The following is a 19611-nucleotide window of genomic DNA, read 5'->3' as shown; positions in this document are numbered from 1 at the left end:
AGGTGAGTTAATAATAACTCAAACGACAAATGTCCACATCACACTCGAGTAGTAAATACCATATTACAACCTTGTGATGCAAATCGTAAGTGTAAACACTTATTGATTGCAATAGAAGTTTAACATGCCATGTGTCCATGTGTTCAAACTTCTTATAATCGCATTTTCCTTTACATTCATGTTCTCTCTCATAGCATGAATCTTACCAAGTACACATCAAGGTTCCCGACCTCGGTTTTGGTTCTTTATCTTGAAAGAACTTCCTTATCGATTATCACATAACGAACGAATTTGTGGTGAATGATATAACTTGTACTGATCAAGTACTCCATCCACACACAATGCACTAGGTATATGTTTTGCAGAATCTTGCAACAATTTGACAAGATGATTAGCCTAGCACTTCTCACAAGTCCTAGCATAGTTAGGAAAGATTAGTTTTGAGTAACTTCTTATTCAACTAAGTATCTTTCCAAAACTTCTTATTTCTCTTTCTAGGCTTGAAAGATTTAGGATTCTCATAAATCCTTACATGTGCTCGGATTTTCATAAATATGCGCAACCTCTTGACACATATAAGAGCATTCTGACAAACACCGAAATCGCTCATCGGATTCTACTTGAGAATTCATGATGTTTCTATTGTGGCTTACCAATGAATCATCATGCTCTTATGCATATGATTCACCATTGGACATGTGCATGATCATTCTAATGGCGGAAACATTAGTAACTTATAATCATGTCATCTACTATATTTAGGTTCAAGGAACGACCATGACTACTAATGGCAATTCCATTTCATTTAGATGAATAACCTATGTTTCTGTTGATCCGATGTGTATCTCCCAATACTTATCCAACATCCCTTGATGTAATTGGATTCATCATAGTCCATTTTCATCCAGAATTGAAAACTCAAAACTTCCTCTATGAAGGAAGGTGTTAGCTCGTCATTCTTTAATGAGTGGTGAGTTGTAAACATTCAAAGGATGATAGCTCCCACTAAATTCCATGTCTTCACATGATAATTTCCTAACTCCCACTCAATTCCACATATTTCGAAATTGACTTCTCAATCGAAACTTTTCAAGAATTGAAATATAAATTGCATTGCCAAGTTATTAAGATAAAACCATATATGTTCCCATCATATCCCTTCAAAATACCTATTTCGAAGAGGTCTCATTTTAACCTTACGGAAAGAGATTTTAAATCTCTAACACACTCATGTCATAATGATGTGTGGCAATGTCATTTATTAAATATAAGTAATATCTAATACACATCCTTCAAAATATCCCTTTTAGAAGGATGTTTAACCAATCCATTTTCATAATGAGGTTAAGTAATGACATCTGCGTGGTTTAAAACTTTGGCTATTGGAGATATCGGTATATCAATCCTTGCAACTTCTAATGATAAATATCGCTTATTACTAGGATGTTACATTGATTCATTTTGGCTCTTAAGTAAATCTCAAGGTTGAAACTATTGGTCAAAATTTATCATAAACTTAGTCAAAAACTTGTTAAGACTTTACATTAGTCATTTTGTTCCAAAACTTTCTTTTGGTCTCCTCGTGTAGTTATCATAAGAATATGTTCTTTCGATTACTTCACTTGGTCTCTTTTGTCATATAGAACTTACTTGAGACCATAGATCTCATCTATTTGGTATACTATGTAAATATATATACCTTCATTCAAATCATTCTTTCTTGCGTAGATCTTCATTTACACAATAGATCTACTTTTTATCTTGTCTCGTGTGTTGTGTCTTCATTTTTCTCCCACTCTATCTTTAGAATAAATACACTATAGATTCAAAGATAGCATATGAGACACAAATAATGATTTGAAGTATAAGGAGAACTATCTCATAGATTGGCTAATAGTTATAGATTTCGTAAGTGTACTTGGTGATTGGCATTCCTTTAAGAGAGTTCATAGACTCAAAATCGCTTTATAAATGATCATACACAAGCCATAAGCATGTGGACATATAATGAAACCCGTCATTCTATTTGTCTATTAGATCACTTTAAGTTATATGTTTCTAAGAACAAGCATTTAAACATGAATTTTAGAACAAAAGGATAAAATGATAAAACGGGTGACTTGGGTTGCAAACCAAGTCACCATTATCCAAAATACAACCCATTATCCAAAATACCTTTCTATGTCGAACACGGAAACTTAAGGTTCTAAAATCCAAAACATAATTTAAAATAAGACAATGAAAAGCAAAGCTCCATGAAAGCTATCCCTAGCTTCTTGATGGTTTCTCATGCTTGCTTTTCCTTTCCCTTGTCTTTGCTTGGTGGAGGCCCTATTTACAATAAAAAGGGAGATACATTATCACAACTTTGCATCATAATACCATAGTTGAATTAGAAACATAAAAGAAGGATAGTCATTTACCTACTGGAGTAATCTTTCCAGCCTTAATATCACCAAGGTATTTGGAACAATTTCTTTTCCAATGTCCCATACCATTACAATAATGGCATTTATCAAGAGGACCCTTCTTGATTTTTGAAGTGCTAGCTTCACAAGTCTTAGCTTTGGTGAATGTGGGAGTTTGCTTCTTACCCTTCCTCCCATTCTTCTTGAACTTCCCCTTACTCTTAGTGCTTATGTTAAGCACATCTTTTGGAGGATTCACATTTAACCCCATGTCCCTCTCGGCTTGCACAAGTAACTTGTGCAATTCTTCAAGAGACACATCCTTGTCTTGCATGTTAAAATTCACCCGGAATTGAACATACGCTTTGACTTTGGACAAGGAGTGTAGAGTCCTATCTACAATGAGTTCTTTGGGGATTTCAACCTTTTGAATTTTCAAGGTCTCGACAAGCTCCATGAGTTTGAGCACATGAGGGCTAACCTTTTGGCCCTCTTTGAAGTCGAGATCAAAGAATGCCGCGGCCGCCTCATATTGGACGATCTGCGGAGTTTGTGAAAACATTGTCACAAGCTTGGAGTCAATCTCATTAGCAATTCCCATTTTAAAGGCTCTCCTTTGGAGGTCCGCCTCCATCGCAAATATCAAGACATTTTTCATTGCTGCGGACTCCTTTTGGTAAGCCTCATATGCTTCCCTAGTGGCGGCGGTCGACCTAGTAGTAGGTTCGGATAGAGATTCCTCGGTAAGGTAACGAAGCTTGTCGTCACCTTGGGCGGCTAGTTTGAGTTGGGCATCCCAATCGGAGAAATTTGACCCATTCTTTTCAAGTTTACATCGATCCATGAAGGATCGGAGCCATGATGAACTAGCGAGAGGCGTTGCAATAGGGGTTGGTGTTGCCATTTGTTATGATGAAAAAGTGGTCTACAAAACAAAGGAGTAAAACAAATGTCGTTTTAATAATAATACTCGTAAAAATTTTAATTTAAACAAGTTTTGTGCATTTTTCTAGTGACCTCTACCCAACTAGATAAATGATTCCAAGACCCAAATTCATATCGACTTAGGCACGGTAGGGCCGATTCATCCTTTATCAATATAACTCGGTGAATTAACGTTTAATCGATTATACTTTTAGAACTCTTGGTCGATAAAATTACTCTAATAATTATCTATAGCCCAAAACACATCCGACAAGGGCACGGTATGGCCGATGAAACCCTTATCGAAAAACTTTTGTTGAGTTTAATCCAAATTTCGAATAAATGTGTCCATGATCCAAATCCACATCAACTTAAGCACGGTAGGGCCGATTCATCCCTTATCAACATGAATTCGGTGGATAGACATTTATCACCCACTTCCCCTACGTAACAAGTTTTGTACCCCGGTAGGGCCGAGTGCACTCCCTTGCGAAATAGGTTTTCATGGTTTCTACTATTTGGTAAGGCTATGTCTCAATTAATTGTTTTAGCGAGAGGTCATGTCAATTTATTATCTATCACGTTTTAAGTGAACTAAAGCGGTGAACTACGATAATTCTAATTGACAAGGTCGATTAAACTCGATGAAAGAAGATGCATGTTTTAGTTATGGCGATTTAGCGATGCATGTGACATATAAATAAAATGCAAGCATAAAATAAATAAATCCTAGTATGGCCTTTCCTAAAATAGAAAAACTATTTAACTATTACATATTCGGAAACCAACTCCATTGGTCCCTTGAACTTCGGTTGTGGCACGCATCTCGAGGTAACATCGTCTTTATGTATCGCCATCGTGAAGAAATCCGTCTTTGGGAACTCCGAGATAAATTAAATTACATAACAAATTACATAATTTCCTATTATACATTTGTAACTAAAATAAATAAAATAAATCTATTAAATTACAAAACGGTGATACGAGATCACAATAAAATTACAACCGAATCGATATTCCCATACATTTCGGGAAATACCAATTAAAACTAAGGCCATACTAAGTAAATTACATAATTCAAAATTACATAAATAAAATTATGACAATCATAAAGGAAAAATGCAGCATTATAATATGTATGAACATGCCCAATTTTATGCTAAATCGCCTTTAATTAGCCAATAACGTATATTACTCGGTTTTTACGGATTTGCGTGATTTCAACATTTTATAATCACAAAAATTACATAAATTCATATTTATGCATAAGTTAATTACCCTAACCACTTAGGACTCAAAATTTAGTCTTCACTAATAATTTGACCATAATTAACTCATATTTCTAAATTTGTTCATTAATGGACTAAAAATTTCAAAAATAAGCTATAAACTTCAAATAAATCACAAAATTTCAAATAAATTTGAAATTTGAAATTTAAACTCATGAACATTCTGGAAAAATACCATGACACTCATAATGTTCAAAAAATTTAGGTTAAAAATTTCGAAATTTATCCGGAAAAACAATGTTGCGGTTTATCGGTTTTAACCAAAATAATCATAAAAACATGTGAAAAATTATATACATTAACTTTTCAATTTTAGATCTGAAAAAGATAATAAAATGCAACATATGATGTTTTTCTTTAGTCATAGAGTATGTTTTATTAATTTTTGTTTTCATTAATTAAGTCACTATTCATGCCATTTTTCTTCAAAAATCCATAAATCATGCAAAAATACTTCACTATAGCCCATTATTTTACACACATCTTGTAAAATTGCATGTGACAACATACTAAATTTCTATGACCAGATTCGAAATTTAACTCATATTAACCTATTTTTCACCTAAATCCGAATTTAATAATGAAAAATCCATTTTTCGAGCATAACAAGTCCAAAAATTATGAAAATTTACAGGTTATCTCAAAATAATATATGTGACAACATATCCAAAAATCACAGGAAAATTCGAAGTATAGCTAATTTTAGACCGAAAATGATATTTTTACTCATAAAATAATATTTAAATGCCATTATTGTATAATATGAACAATAAAAATCCGTAAATTAACCAAAATATCCTAAAACATTTTAGGACCAGAAATTTTAACATGCATGAATTAATTTCGTGATATATCATAATAACACAAATTTTACAAGTTTTATATGTTAATCTTTATAACTCGGAAAAACTTTTAACCGATTTGCATGCAAACAACCTTGGCTCATGATACCGATTGAAGGAAAAGTAGATCTATATACTTACATATTCATATATGTTATAATTTAATTTGTCATAAAATTAATGATTGATCTTATGCATGCAAACATTAAAACAAAATAAGGAAGAAACATTGTTCTTACATTGTGATTTTCGGTTTAATGGGCACAAGAGAGATCACCTTTCTCTCTTGTTCTTGAGCTTTCCCTTTTGGATGAACTAAGACCCAAGTGTAGGATCTATCCCAAGGATTTATACCCAAAGTTTTCTCTTAATTAAAATTAATATTATAGATACTAGTACAATATTAATCTTGTAGAAAAATGACCCAAAACAATTTGGTTTTTAATCTCCCAAAAACCGGTTGGGAGAGAATAGGAGAGGAAGTATTTTCTCTTTCTAAAATCTTAATTTTTGATAAGTTAGAATGAATGAATAATGCACACTCATGCATGTAGTGTATATCAAAAAAATATAAGACAAAAACCCTTTGCCTTTTCTTTGGTAAAACCGGGTAGGAGGGAAGAGGAGGGAAGAAAGGAGACCCAATGCATGCTCTTGTTTGCCTTCACAATGCAAACTAGGATTGCATGGCTAGGCTATTAGTGAATGATTATGTTTTCCACTAATTTAAACAACACAATTTTAGCCAAAACCTCCCCTTAATTTCGGTACATACATAAAATGGAATCCATTTTATTTTTGTCAATTTTGTCTTATGTCACATGTCATATGTTACATAAATTAGTTATGTATTTTGAACATATTAAAAATCAACGTATTAATAAAAATACGTCATATACAAAAATCGACTTAGTAATTCATAATTACTTGTACCAAAATATTTTACCAATTTACAAATCACAATAAATTGTATTTATAATTATTCATTCAATTTTAATTGTTTCTTTAAACAATAATTTCATTTGAGTAATGATACAATTCAAATACTCAGACCGTATCTCATTTTAATCAATTTCAATGTGATACGTAAATTTTACTTCCAAAATCGTCCGTCAACTTTCAGATAATTTAATTAACTCGTAACGTTATACGATTAATTAAATGATCAATTAAGAGTGTTGCCCTATAGGTATGACCTAGGGGATCAACTGATCACCACCGTCGCATGACAGTAATGTCAAACTCTAGTCAGCCAATCATTACCGATATATGTTGATCAGTTGACAGTAAAGTATTACTTCCCAATTGTATTCTTTATAATGAGACTTAAACATGTGATCATCATGATCAACAGTCGTGATCGCATTATTGTCGGAGGACACATATTCCAACATTGCCTACCAAGAATTCAAACCAATTGGCTCTAATATCATGGTAGGGAATGGATACTTGACCCAACTAATGCAACATATGCATAAGGAAGCTCATGAAGATCGGGTCAATGCTTACCGTGCTCAATATCCTCCCCTCCTACATTTAGCTAGGCAAGGACTACTTGATCCTTCATGTCCTTTGCCTAGTTGGGCGGATAGGGAGGTATTCTTCCCAAGTTCTTCTAGAGCTGCAACATGGATAGTCAAGTTGCTAGGGGGAAGGAGATTGTTGTTTGATGACGGGGAAGGTAGTGACTCTTGGCAAGAAGAAGAGGAAGAAGAGCAAAGTTCAAATGATGCTGATAATGGTGAAGGCTCTGGGTCAATGGAAGTAGATGATGAGGATAACGAAGAAGAGGTTGATGATAGCAATGAGGATGTCTCAATGAGCGACAATTGAGGATTGATAAGCTTTTGGAGGATGCCACATATGCGGGGTTGATTACTTGACTTCAACCTATTCCATTGTGAGTTTCCTACACCTCCTTTAGCTTTGTTTATATCTCTTGTTTTCAAAATTTTTAATCTTGATCATTTGTTTTGAGTCCTAGCAACACTCAAAGGACTCCCACCTTGGTCCCTTTGAGGTGTCTCATTTTGTTCCCACTTTTGGAAATCCAAAATGACAATTAGTTTCATGAATTGCATACTTGTGCATGAACTTCCCTACTTTTACACTAGAAATAGTTTCTTACTCGGTTTGGGGAAGTTCAAACACAAGAAATGGGAGTTAATCCAAATTAGCTCTCCAACCAATAAACTCATGCATCATCCAAAATAGATTAGAATGCATCACTTATGTATATATTTCATGTAGTTTTCATATTAGTGTAGAAATCATGTATTCTCATTTAGCTTGCATAATTTCCTATCGTATTGGCCATTGAGGACAATGCCCATACTAATGTGGGGACGGGAAATTCTAACTTGACTTTTAAATCAAAAATTATAAAAATTGAAAAATTTAGAAAATACAAAAATATGTTCCTTTATTTCATAAAAACAAAAACCAGAAAAATTTGAAAAATTGAAAAACACAAAAATATGTTCATTCCTTTGTAGTGTAGACCAATACACTTTACTAGATTCACAGCAAACCATGGTCTAAAGTACGCAAGAAGGTTACAAATGCATGGGTGCAAGCAATTTTTTATGCAATTTGGTTGCAAAGGAATAGAGTTAGAATGGAGAGTGTTCTTGTTCGTCCTGAAATAGTGATGAAGGATGTGTCTAGTCTCATGCGAATGATGTCTATGTATTGGCTAAAATATCCTATGAATTGTAGAGATGAGTGTTGGATTAAGTCTATATTTAATTAGACTAATTCAAGCCATCAAATTGATCCATGCTTGGTAGTTTGTAATAGCTTGTTTTGTGCTTAATGAGAAGTTCTAACCTTTTACCAAAAAAAAAAAAAAAAAACTATAAATCGATTATGCATGCAACATCCTAAGCTCTTGATACCAATTGTTAGGTTCATATACCTATTATTAGACATTTATAATAGTGATTTATTAACATTCTAATATAGTCATTATTGATCTAGTGCATGCATAACTAAATAAAGAGAATAAGGAGAAAAATGATTTCCTAACAATGAGGAGGGCACGAAAAAGGGCACAAGTATGGTCTCCTATCTTCACTTGTTCTTTAGCTATATCACAAAAGGATGATCCTCCTAAACCTCAAGTGTAGAGGTCCTCCAAAGATTGCACCCAAGACTCTTACCCAAACACTAGTATAAATATTAACTAGATATTGTATACTAGTGACCTTAAATTTAATCTAATATTAATCTAATTACTACCATAGTAATCTTGTTATTTTATTAGAATATTATCACAAATTTTGAACATAAAAACCAATTTTTATGAGAGAGTGGTACTGTCGTTTTGTACCAAAAATAAACCTAATTAAAACTAACAAAGAAGCTAGTGATAAGCAGGTCGATCTCCACAGGGAGGTAAGATATCTATTAAAGGTCCGTCTATTACGTCACAAAATGGGGGGGGGGGGGGTTGATCGTTGATTTCTAAACTAAATAAGGATTAAGGGAAAGAGAAATTAATTAAGAGCAATAAAAGTGAAAAAATATAAATAAGATGATCAAATAAGTGAAAGCATGCCAGTATTTCGGTTCACCATGGTAGTCTACCGACTCAGCTGCAAATAGCCTAGACAATCTACTGTGAGAGGGATACAAGATAGGTCCTTCCGGTCCACTTTATATCTTAGAATTCCACTAACATAACTTTCATCCTCGTCAGGGTAGTCTACTGTTCATAGCAGGTCTATTTAATCTAATCTTACGATCCAGGAGTAAATTTAACCAGATTAAAGATAACTTAGAAGCGTGCACTCAATTAAGTCGGTATTACAGTTAAATTGCTATGGGTATAGGTTCTCACAAGTAAATCTTCTAGTCTATTCGCTACATCGTCACAATCCTACTACGCATATTACTAATGGCGTCAACAATAATAATAATGAATATACTAATTAGAGACATAATGAAATAATAATAATTTAGCATAAACTGATTAGGGCAGAAATAATTAAGAGATAAACAAGAATTAAAGCAAATAACAAAAAGATTAAGATTAATAAGGAGAGAATGATTACAATCTCAAGCAATCCGGCGTAGAGAACAATCCAAAATCCAAGCAAGAGATTAAAGGAAAGGAGAGTAAGTTTACAGTAAAGAGTATGAAGAAAAGATTTGAGAGTTCTAAGATGAAAAAAGCATACTAATGACCTAATTAGCGAAAGCTTAAATAGGAAAATAAAAGGTTTAACGAAAATAAAACTAATCACGGGTCACTAAGCCCGCATAATACCAAAAACCTCTCGATCGAGTGATATAAAACCACTCGATCGAGGTCTTCATCAGCTAATCCTCTCGATCGAGCCAAAATACCTCTCGATCGAGGACATCCAAAAATCAGCATTTCGATCGAGTAACTAAAAGTACTCGATCGACCTCTCGTGTCCTCCAAACCACTCGATCGAACCAAAAGACTTCTCGATCGAGTGCTTTTCTTCATATTTGACTCTCAAGTTAACTTTGACTGCTTTGTTGACCATCCTTCACGCACTCCAAGGCATAATTCTCGCTCTAACATTCTCGTCTCCTCAATAATGCATGCTAAATAGGACGAAAAAAAGTACGGTTACACCACTTTCAGGTTCGTTTCTGTAATTTATACAAAACAAACCAAAGTAGCCAATTCGGGGCATATTGCAATACATAACGCTATAAAAATGCATAGAAATACGTGCAAAATAAGACTAAAAAGGCTATATAAAATGCACGTATCAAATCTCCCCAAAACGAACCTTTACTCGTCCTCGAGTAAACAAAATGCAAACTAATGGAATGGAAATGAAAGCTCAGAGCTAGCTATAACTTGTCTACTTGAACCAATTTAATGCAACAGAAATCAACAGTCATAGCTACAACGGTCAATACGCAAACGAGTTATAAGATGTCCATAAATAAAGCTGACCTATCGACCTTGCAAGACCAACAAAATCGGACTCTCACGTGGTCACTCTTCTCTCATGAAGCAAAGGGTGAATTATATATGTATAAGAGAGAAAGAGAAACAGTCACTCACATAAACTGCGATCTACATAACATCCATGCAAGAAAAATGATAGACGATTCAAGTACTATGCATACACTCCAACCAACAATGTCCGTCACAGCCGAGGGCTTACAAATAATATAGGAAAGTGAGGTTCAGGTAAGAAAGGCAAAACAAATATGGGAATGTGAAGGTAAAGCGTCAAGTTAGCTCCTAAACAAGACCATATAAAACCATCCGAATCTCAACTGACTGAAAATAAAGCACAAGTGCCCTTCATGGCACATATCTCACTAACCAAATACACTATCTCCACAAAAATATATGAATAAGAACAGAGGAGTGAGACGGTCACAAAATTCCCTTTTTTAAGACGGTCTCATTGTCAATTCCAACCAACATTTTCAATTTTTTTCTTTTTCTTCCTTCTTTCTTTTTAACGTGAATTCAACTCTTTTTTTTTTCTTTTTTTTTTCTTTTTTATTTTTCTTTCACGTCTCTTTTTTTCTTTTCATGTCTTTTTTTCTCTTTTTTCGTCCTTTCTCCTTCCTCATTTTCCACCAACTCCAACAATAAAAACGGACCAAACTCGCAACATTGATCAACATACCACAATTGACACACTAAACTAGTTTGATTGGGCAGGCTTAGTTTTGGGTGTAGCTAATGGGTCAGAAAGGCTAAATTTGGCTTAAGTGGAGCTAAATGGGTGAAAAATATAAGAAAGGGAAATTTGCAAGCACCTCCCTCCATGTGACACCGACCACAAACCCGAATGTATGAAATTGACAAGAAATCGAATGTCATGAATGTGCAAAAATGATAAACATGTTATGCAAGCAATACTACTCTCAATTCCTATGTAAACCGATCATGAATGTCACCAGTTATATGGCTCTAAATCTCAGAAATTATAGAGTAGGTTGCCAATTTATCAGGTCAAGTCTACACGGTCAGCTTAATTTGAACAAAAACTCGTAGATATGCATAAGACTCGGCTAATAACTGTCAATAAAGTGCAAGGCTCAAGTAAGAATGACAAGCTATAGTGCAATATCATCACGGAAATCAACCGTTCCGACTCAACCTATGTGCAAAATGAAACGTGAATATTTTACGTCTCTTTTTTGAATTTTCTAATTTTTTGGATTTTTATGATTTTTGAAATAAATGAAAACAATGCAAGCAGAAAATAGAAACGTGAATGCAAAAACAAATGCAAATGCAGACTCAAAGGATGCATTATCCTCCCCAAACCAAAACAGACAACGCCCTCATTGTCCTCCAGCATACACGAGCAGATATATACGGGGGAACGGGAAAATACAACCAATAAATGTATGAAAAACAATAAATAAAAAAGAGACAAAAAGAAATAAAAGAACAATAATGTACATACAAAACATGAACTTCCCCAAACCTGCATAAAAACTGGGGAAGTCAGTAGAACAGTAGCTACTCGTCAGCCTCGTTCTCCACGTCCTCCATCGTGAAGTCTGGATCCACCTCCTGCTCTCTCCTCCTCGCCTCCTCAGCCTGAGTCCTCGCTGCCGCCTCAGCTGTGTCCTCCTCCTCGTCACTGGCTAGCTTTGGGTACCCCTTAGCTGGGTACCGGTAAAACTACGGGTGTGGCCAACCCTCAGGAACTGGACGTCGTCGCATCATGTGATACTCGTATTGAGGGAACAAAGTAAGAGCTATTCCCCTCTATACAAGCCTGCCTGCCAAGAAGCTCAAGCAACAAACTGTCACGACTCCCTTGGTCATGGACCGCGGATGCCTCAAAATGTGGAGGAGGTATAAAATTAGCCGGGTAAACCGGCTGTGTCTGGTCGGACGCGGGACTAGGAGTAGGGATTGGGGTAGTAATGGCCGTGGAAGTCTGGCCACCCGTACAAGGTGTGGATCCCTCTCAGGTCTCTTCTGCTTCTTACAAGCGGACATGGTAGGAGGTGGAGCAAGCATGATGTGATACATGGGTAGTGGTGGAGGTATCCTGCCCCTAACAGTGGGCAGGGGAACGAGACAAGGCAGAGTGGTGCAAGGCAAGGGTACAGACAAGGAACCGCAAATCTTCCATGTCTGATGGTCAGAAGTAAGCCAAGTCATAGACAGCATAGCTGCCAGGTCAAGGTACCTATCCATGTTTAGGTACTGTAAGTCACGGGGAAAGGCAGGGAGGATAGAACGGGCAAGAAAAGTGGCTATGCCACCGCAAACAATGGTGCCCGTAGTCTTCTGCCCCACCGTGTGAATGTACTGAGCAGTCAAGTAAGCAATGTTAAGCACAAAGGGTCCCTCACTATCAATGTTCAGGTACCCACCAAGAATAGACAGCTCAACGTTGTTCACGTTGTTAGGTTCTTTACAGCCAAAGATGGTCCCACCAATGAGACACAAGAAGTAACGGGCCGGGGTAAGGTGGACATGCGCGAGCTTGTGCTCCTCGTAGCTTATATGTGCCAAGGTCCTCCACAACTGGCGGATGACCTTCCTAGGAGAGGCAGTGTCACCCGTAAAAGAAAGACCTAACCTAGTACCAAACTCCTCTAAAGTCCAAGAAAAAGTCCGGTTAAATAACCAGAAGGAAATAGAAGCACAGGTCGGGTCAGTGGAGTAAACGCCATAAGAGAAGGTAAAGGAGCTGAAAAACTCGAGGGTCAACTCCTTGAAGGTCATGGCACTCATGGTAATCGGTCCCATCATCCCCGCCCCTCTTAAAATCTCAAGTACGGGCTCGTAAATACCTAACCTATCAAGTGACCTGCGACACAAAAATTTACTAGACAAAAATCACAGCTCTCTAAGGCAAAGAAACGTTGACAATGTATAGCATTAACAAAAATTACCTCAGGGTAGTCGGGGTGCGGGTCAATTGAGTCTTCAACTCGGATGGTGACGTGGCCAGCAGCTGGCGTGGCTCGTCCGCGCCCCGGCCTCTAGTACCTGAAGAAGAAGCTCGTCCTCTGACGGAACGAGGTACTAAGGCCGCTCGGTAAACAACTGTGACAGATGGTGACCGCGCAGAAGGGGTGGTCACCGTACCAGACGTAGAAGGTACAGCTGCACTGGTAGAAGTAGAGGCAAAGATGCAGCAGAGCTAGCTGAGACGGAGGCAGAAACAGAGCTAGCCGCGACAGAGGCGGAACTAGCAGCGGTAGTACCAGTAACAACAGAAGGTAAAACAAGGGTACTGACAGTCGGAACGACGGTGGTTACAGCAGGGACCACCGTCTCAGTCGAGGATTGAACTACAGTCGAACTAGTCGAAGGCAGTGAACTACTTTCCATCCTAATCAAGTAAGCAATGGGGAATAATAAGCAATTAAATCAATAAACCGCAAAAAAAACCCCAATTTAATCGGAATTTCGAATTGAAACTGCAAACCCTATACCCTAATTACTCTATAATTACGAAATAAAGCAATTAATTAACAAAGAGCTAAAGGGTAAACTTACTTGATGACGAAACCCACAAGACAAACAAGAGAATCGACAAAATTTGATGTAAATAATGGATTTTTGAATGAAAAACCCGCAAACCCTAATTCCCAAATTCAACCGCAACAAGGACGAAATTCAAGTGGAAAATAGACGGCAAGTGTCGATATGCTATAAAGGATGAGTATGTGGGTGTTGGATTTGGCAAAGGGGCAAAGATTATGGAGGTTTTGGAGTTCTTATCGCATAAAAGGGAAGACAAAATGAAGAATAAAATAGAATGAAGAAAAATAGAAGTCAAAGGGGGTATTCCTGCGTGTAATTTTCAATTTCACTCGATCGAGTGATTTGAAATCACTCGATCGAGGAATCTGGCCCTCATTATGCTCGATCGAACAGAATTCTACTCGATCGAGAACTCCCAATTTTCGCCATTTCGATCGATTATTTGAAAACTGCTCGATCGAACCCTTTTCTTGTGCATTCCTCTCGATCGAGTACAATAAGTACTCCATCGAGTTCTTTTCTTCGTGTAACTCATCATAATGCGACATTATCTCCCCGAACCTGCATAAAAATACTCGCAAACATATCCCGGTAATACCAAATCGCAAAATAATAGTCTATAGTCAATATTCACTATGCTAATTAAACAAAAGTCTAGCAGTCCTAAAAACGCAATAAAGAAATTCGACGGAAATTTAAAGTTTTATAATTTTTACAACGGGGCATTCCCCGCTCAATTCCTAAAACATTTCAGTAGCCCAAAGGAGGGCTTCTGACTAGAGGAGGTCCCTTCAGCGTCTTTAACCGTCCTCTTCGATCTCCATGAGCATGAATTTGAACCAGTAGAGGGCGAATAGTTGACGTCCACGTATGCACGAACTTTCTTCGTCCCTTTGTCTTTCCCATCAGCTTTGACATTCGCATCCCCGTTTTGATTGACTTTAATTGCACTTTGACCGTTGACAATTCCAACCTCTATTCTATTTGTACCTGTAGCAAGGAAAACAGACGAATGTTCCTCCTTTTTGCTCTCAGTCTAAGCCGGAGGGGTTACAATAGCAGCACAAAATTCAACATTATCAGCTGAAGTGTCTATTTCTGAGTCAGTAGAGGATAGGGCAATGCAAGCTTGAACTTGCATGGGAGCCCTACGAGATTTAGACTGATGAAAAACCAATTCTTCATCTCCTACCTGAAACGTAAGTGTCTTACCCCCGACGTCGATCACTGCGCGAGCAGTGAATAAAAATGGTCTTCCTAAAATAATAGGGGTATGAGTGTCTTCGGGAATATCAAGCACTACGAAGTCTACGGGAATAAAGAAGCTCCCGATTTTGACAGTTATGTCCTCTATAACTCCTAACGGCCGTGATACACTACGGTCGGCCATCCGTACGGTCAAATTGGTGCAATTAAATTTGGTCAAACCAAGTCTCTTAGCGAGAGACAAAGGTAAGACGCTCACACTAGCGCCAAGATCGCATAACGCGTTGTCAATCAAATGGGTTCCTATATGACACAGAATCGAGAAACTACTCGGGTCTGACTGTTTAGGTGGCAACTTATTTTGAACTAGGGCAGTCCCTACCTCAGTTAAAGCTACCGTCTCATCATCGTTTATATGCCTCTTACGCGACAAAATTTCTTTCATAAACTTTAAGTAAGAGGGTACCTGAGTCAGTAACTCGGCCAATGGAACAGTAACATGTAAGCTTTTCAGGAGCTCGGCGAATTTCCCGAACTGTTGATTGGCTTTGGTGCTCTGTAATCACCTTGGGAAGGGCACCATAATAGGAATCTCGAGCCCTTTATTCCTCTCTTCCAACGTTTCAGCAGGTTCAAGTTCTTTTTCACTCGATCGAGTCTTTTTACCTCTCGATCGAGTTTTTCCAGGTGATATTTCACTCGATCGAGCATTTTCAGCCTCTCGATCGAGTTCCTCTATAATCACAGTATTCGATCAAGGCATATTTCCACTCGATCGAACAGATTCTTCAGCAATTTCACTCGATCGAGTGGTTTCAACCTCTCGATCGGTTCCTTGATTATCCAGACTACTCGATCGAGTAACAATTCCTTTCGATTGAGTTGTTTCAGCATCATTTCTACTCGATCGACCACCAGAAATAAGTTGATCGAGTATTTCTTTCGTGCTTGGCATACTTTCAGCATTATACGCCTGTTCATCATCAATAACAGTTTCCCTTGAGTCTGAAATATCCTTATCAACTGACAATTTTGGTCCTTCATAAGAACGACCACTCCGCAAATTTATCAAGTTTACCGTCTCGTGCGGGTTCTTCTCAGATTGAGTTCGCAAATGACTCTGTTTCCTCGTGGACTGATTGGCAGAGAGTTGAGCAACTTCAGTTTCAAGTGACTTAATACATGCTTCCTTTTGTTGGTCACTTAGTTGCTGCTGCTTAGTCAATGATTGAATCATCGAATTTAACTCACCCAATTCACTTACCCCACTAGAAGATGAAGCTCCTTGGTGCGGTGGAGGAAAAGAAGGAGGCTTTTGGAAGCCTTGTGAGGAGGGACATAAGGTTGTTGCTGCTGCGGTGGAGGAGTGGGATTGAGAACATTCTGACTTTTACACCTCAAATTGAGATGGACTACCCCTTGATTATTGTAATAGGAACCTCCTCCTTGCCTATATTGCTGAAAGGCAAGGACTTGTTCCTTCTCAGTCAGACAGTCAATAGCAGTATGACCGTCATTGCTTCCACAGCTCTCACAAGTGACAGTTTCCTGTCTAGTCAACAGATGAACCGTCTGTTGATCTCCAGCAGATTGCAGCTCTAATCTATCAAACTGAGCATTCATGGTTTTCAGCTGAGCCACGATTGCCTTATCAACCGAATGGACCGTTCGAATACCGTCTCGTGGGTTCCCATATTTGGCACAATGGGTTGCCATCTCCTCAATAATGCCCCATCCCTTATCATCATCAATGTTCTTTTGAAATATCTTGTTGGATGAGGCGTCAAGTATAGCTTTGTGGTCATGGTACAACCCATTGTAGAACTGGTTGAACAAAAACCACTCATCAAAACCATGGTGAGGAAGAGACCTCGCCAACTTCTTGAACCGGCACCAAGCTTCATAGAAAGTCTCATCAGGTGCCTGTTTGAAACTAGTAATCTTACCCCTCAGCTGATTAGTGCATTGTGGAGGGAAGTATATTTTGTAGAAGGCAAGTGCGAGAGTCTCCTAGTTGGTGATACTAGCAGCAGTCCGATCAAGATCAGTTACCCACTCACGGGCTGAGTCAGTTAGATAAAAAGAAAAAAGCACTTCCTTTATCTTGTCTTGTATTACTCCCTTAGTGGCGGGAATAGTAGAGCAATAGTCAGTAAAGACTTCCATATGCTTTCGCGGATCTTCACCCGCCACACCTCGGTACAGATTTCTTTCCACCAGATTTATGTAAGACGGACGGATATCGAATGTGTTACCGTCCTCAGTCTTGAGATTGAAACCTTTAGGAATCGAGGATGCTTTGGGCTCTGAGTGACTTGCAATGTTAGGTATCTTTACGGGCTTGTTGACAGGAATGAGATTGTCTTCTGCGAATAAGAAGTGTTGTAGCACCGGCTAGAAAGTACTCAAGTCTTCCTTTCGAATTTCTCTTTGCAGACGAAGTCTATGCCGAAGAGATCTCTCTGGCTCAGGATCAGCTAGAACTAATACCGACCTGCTTGACCTGGGCATACACAACACTGAAAGAAATAAGTGAGAACTGCCTCAAGGAATAGAAATTCCCTGAGACGGATAAAAAAAAAATGAAACAAAAAACAGATAGGCTATTGCCTCCCCGGCAACGGCGCCAAAATTTGATACTGTCGTTTTGTAACAAAAATAAACCTAATTAAAACTAACAAAGAAGCTAGTGATAAGAAGGGTCCGTCTCCACAGGGTGGCAAGATATCTAATAAACGTCCGTCTATTACGTCACAAAATGGGGGGGGGGGTTGATTTTTGATTTCTAAACTAAATAAGGATTAAGGAAAAGAGAAATAAAATAAGAGCAATAAAAGTGAGAAAATGTAAATAAGATGATCAAATAAGAGAAAGCATGCCAGGATTTCGGTTCACCATGGTAGTCTACCGACTCAGCTGCTAATAATCTACACAACCTACTGTGAGAGGGTCCTTCCGGTCCACTTTCTATCCTAAAATTCCACTAACTTAACTTCCGTCCTCGTCAGGGTAGTCTACTGTTCATAGCAAGTCATTTAATCCAATCTTCCGATCCAGAAGTAAATTTAACCAGATTAAAGATAACTTAGAAGCGTGCACTCAACTAAGTCGGTATTACATTTAAATTGCTATGAGTACAGGTTCTCACAAGTAAATCATCTAGTCTATTCGCTACATCATCACAATCCTACCATGGATTCCCTAATCTCGACATGAGAGAAATTAGCTACTCATATTACTAATGGCGTCAACAATAATAATAATGAATATAATAATTAGAGACATAATGAAATAACAATAATTTAGCATAAACTGATTAGGGCAGAAATAATTAAGAGATAAACTAGAATTAAAGCAAAGAACAAAAAGATTAAGATTAATAAGGAGAGAATGATTACAACCTCAAGCAATCCGGCGTAGAGAACAATCCAAAATCCAAGCAAGAGATTAAAGGAAAGGAGAGTAAGTTTACAGTAAAGAGTATGAAGGAAAGATTAGAGAGTTCTAAGATGAAAAAATCATACTAATGACCTAATTAGCGAAAGCAAAAATAGGAAAATAAAAGTTTTAACCAAAATAAAACTAATCACGGGTCACTAAGCCCGCATAATACCAAAAACCTCTCGATCGAGTGATATAAAACCACTCGATCAAGGTCTTCATCAGCTAATCCTCTCGATCGAGCCAAAATACCTCTCGATCGAGGACATCCAAAAATCAACATTTCGATCGAGTAACTGAAAGTACTCGATCGACCTCTCGTGTCTTCCAAACCACTCGATCGAACCAAAAGACTTCTCGATCGAGTGCTTTTCTTCATATTAGCCTCTCAAGTTGACTTTGACTGCTTCGTTGACCACCCTTCAGGCACTCCAAGGCATAATTCTCTCTCAAACATTCTTGTCTCCTCAATAATGCATCCTAAATAGGACGAAAAGAGTACGGTTTCACCACTTTCAGGTTCGTTTATGCAATTCAGACAAAACAAACCAAAGTAGCCAATTCGGGACATATTGCAATACATAACGCTATAAAAATGCATAGAAATACGTGCAAAATAAGACTAAAAAGGTTATATAAAATGCATGTATCAGAGAGGAAGAGAGAGTTTTCATAAGAATAAGAATGAAAAGAAAATGAGAACCCTCTCACATTTTGATGAGTGGGACGGTTTGCATGAGCTAGGGAAGAACAAATTTTTCTTCTCAAGGTTCCTTTTTGTCTTAACAAGAAGGCTAGGTCTAGGCCTAGAAATAAAATACTTTCTTAGTGTCATGATTGTGTCTAAGCTTCTTAAACACATTTGTCCACAACACTAATATTCCCTCTCAATTTTTCGGTCCATTTCACATAAAATGGATTCAATTTTATATTTCACAATTTGCCAATTGTCATATAAAGTGTGATATGTGACATATGACATGTTATTAGGCAATGTATGCATATTTAACAAATTAAATATCATTACATAATCA

The 19611-nt window shown here is 37.4% G+C and overlaps 1 non-coding gene across 1 annotated transcript; it reads left to right on the top strand.

The window, feature by feature from the left end:
- Window positions 1–16985: 16985 nt before the first annotated feature.
- Window positions 16986–17091, top strand: LOC141635458 (small nucleolar RNA R71). The gene has a single exon (XR_012540147.1). It is a non-coding gene; the product is annotated as a small nucleolar RNA R71 (small nucleolar RNA).
- Window positions 17092–19611: the final 2520 nt, after the last annotated feature.

The sequence above is a fragment of the Silene latifolia genome, chromosome Y (assembly GCF_048544455.1).
Source record: "Silene latifolia isolate original U9 population chromosome Y, ASM4854445v1, whole genome shotgun sequence".
NCBI lineage: Eukaryota > Viridiplantae > Streptophyta > Magnoliopsida > Caryophyllales > Caryophyllaceae > Silene > Silene latifolia.
This window is presented reverse-complemented; position numbering and strand designations above follow the sequence as displayed.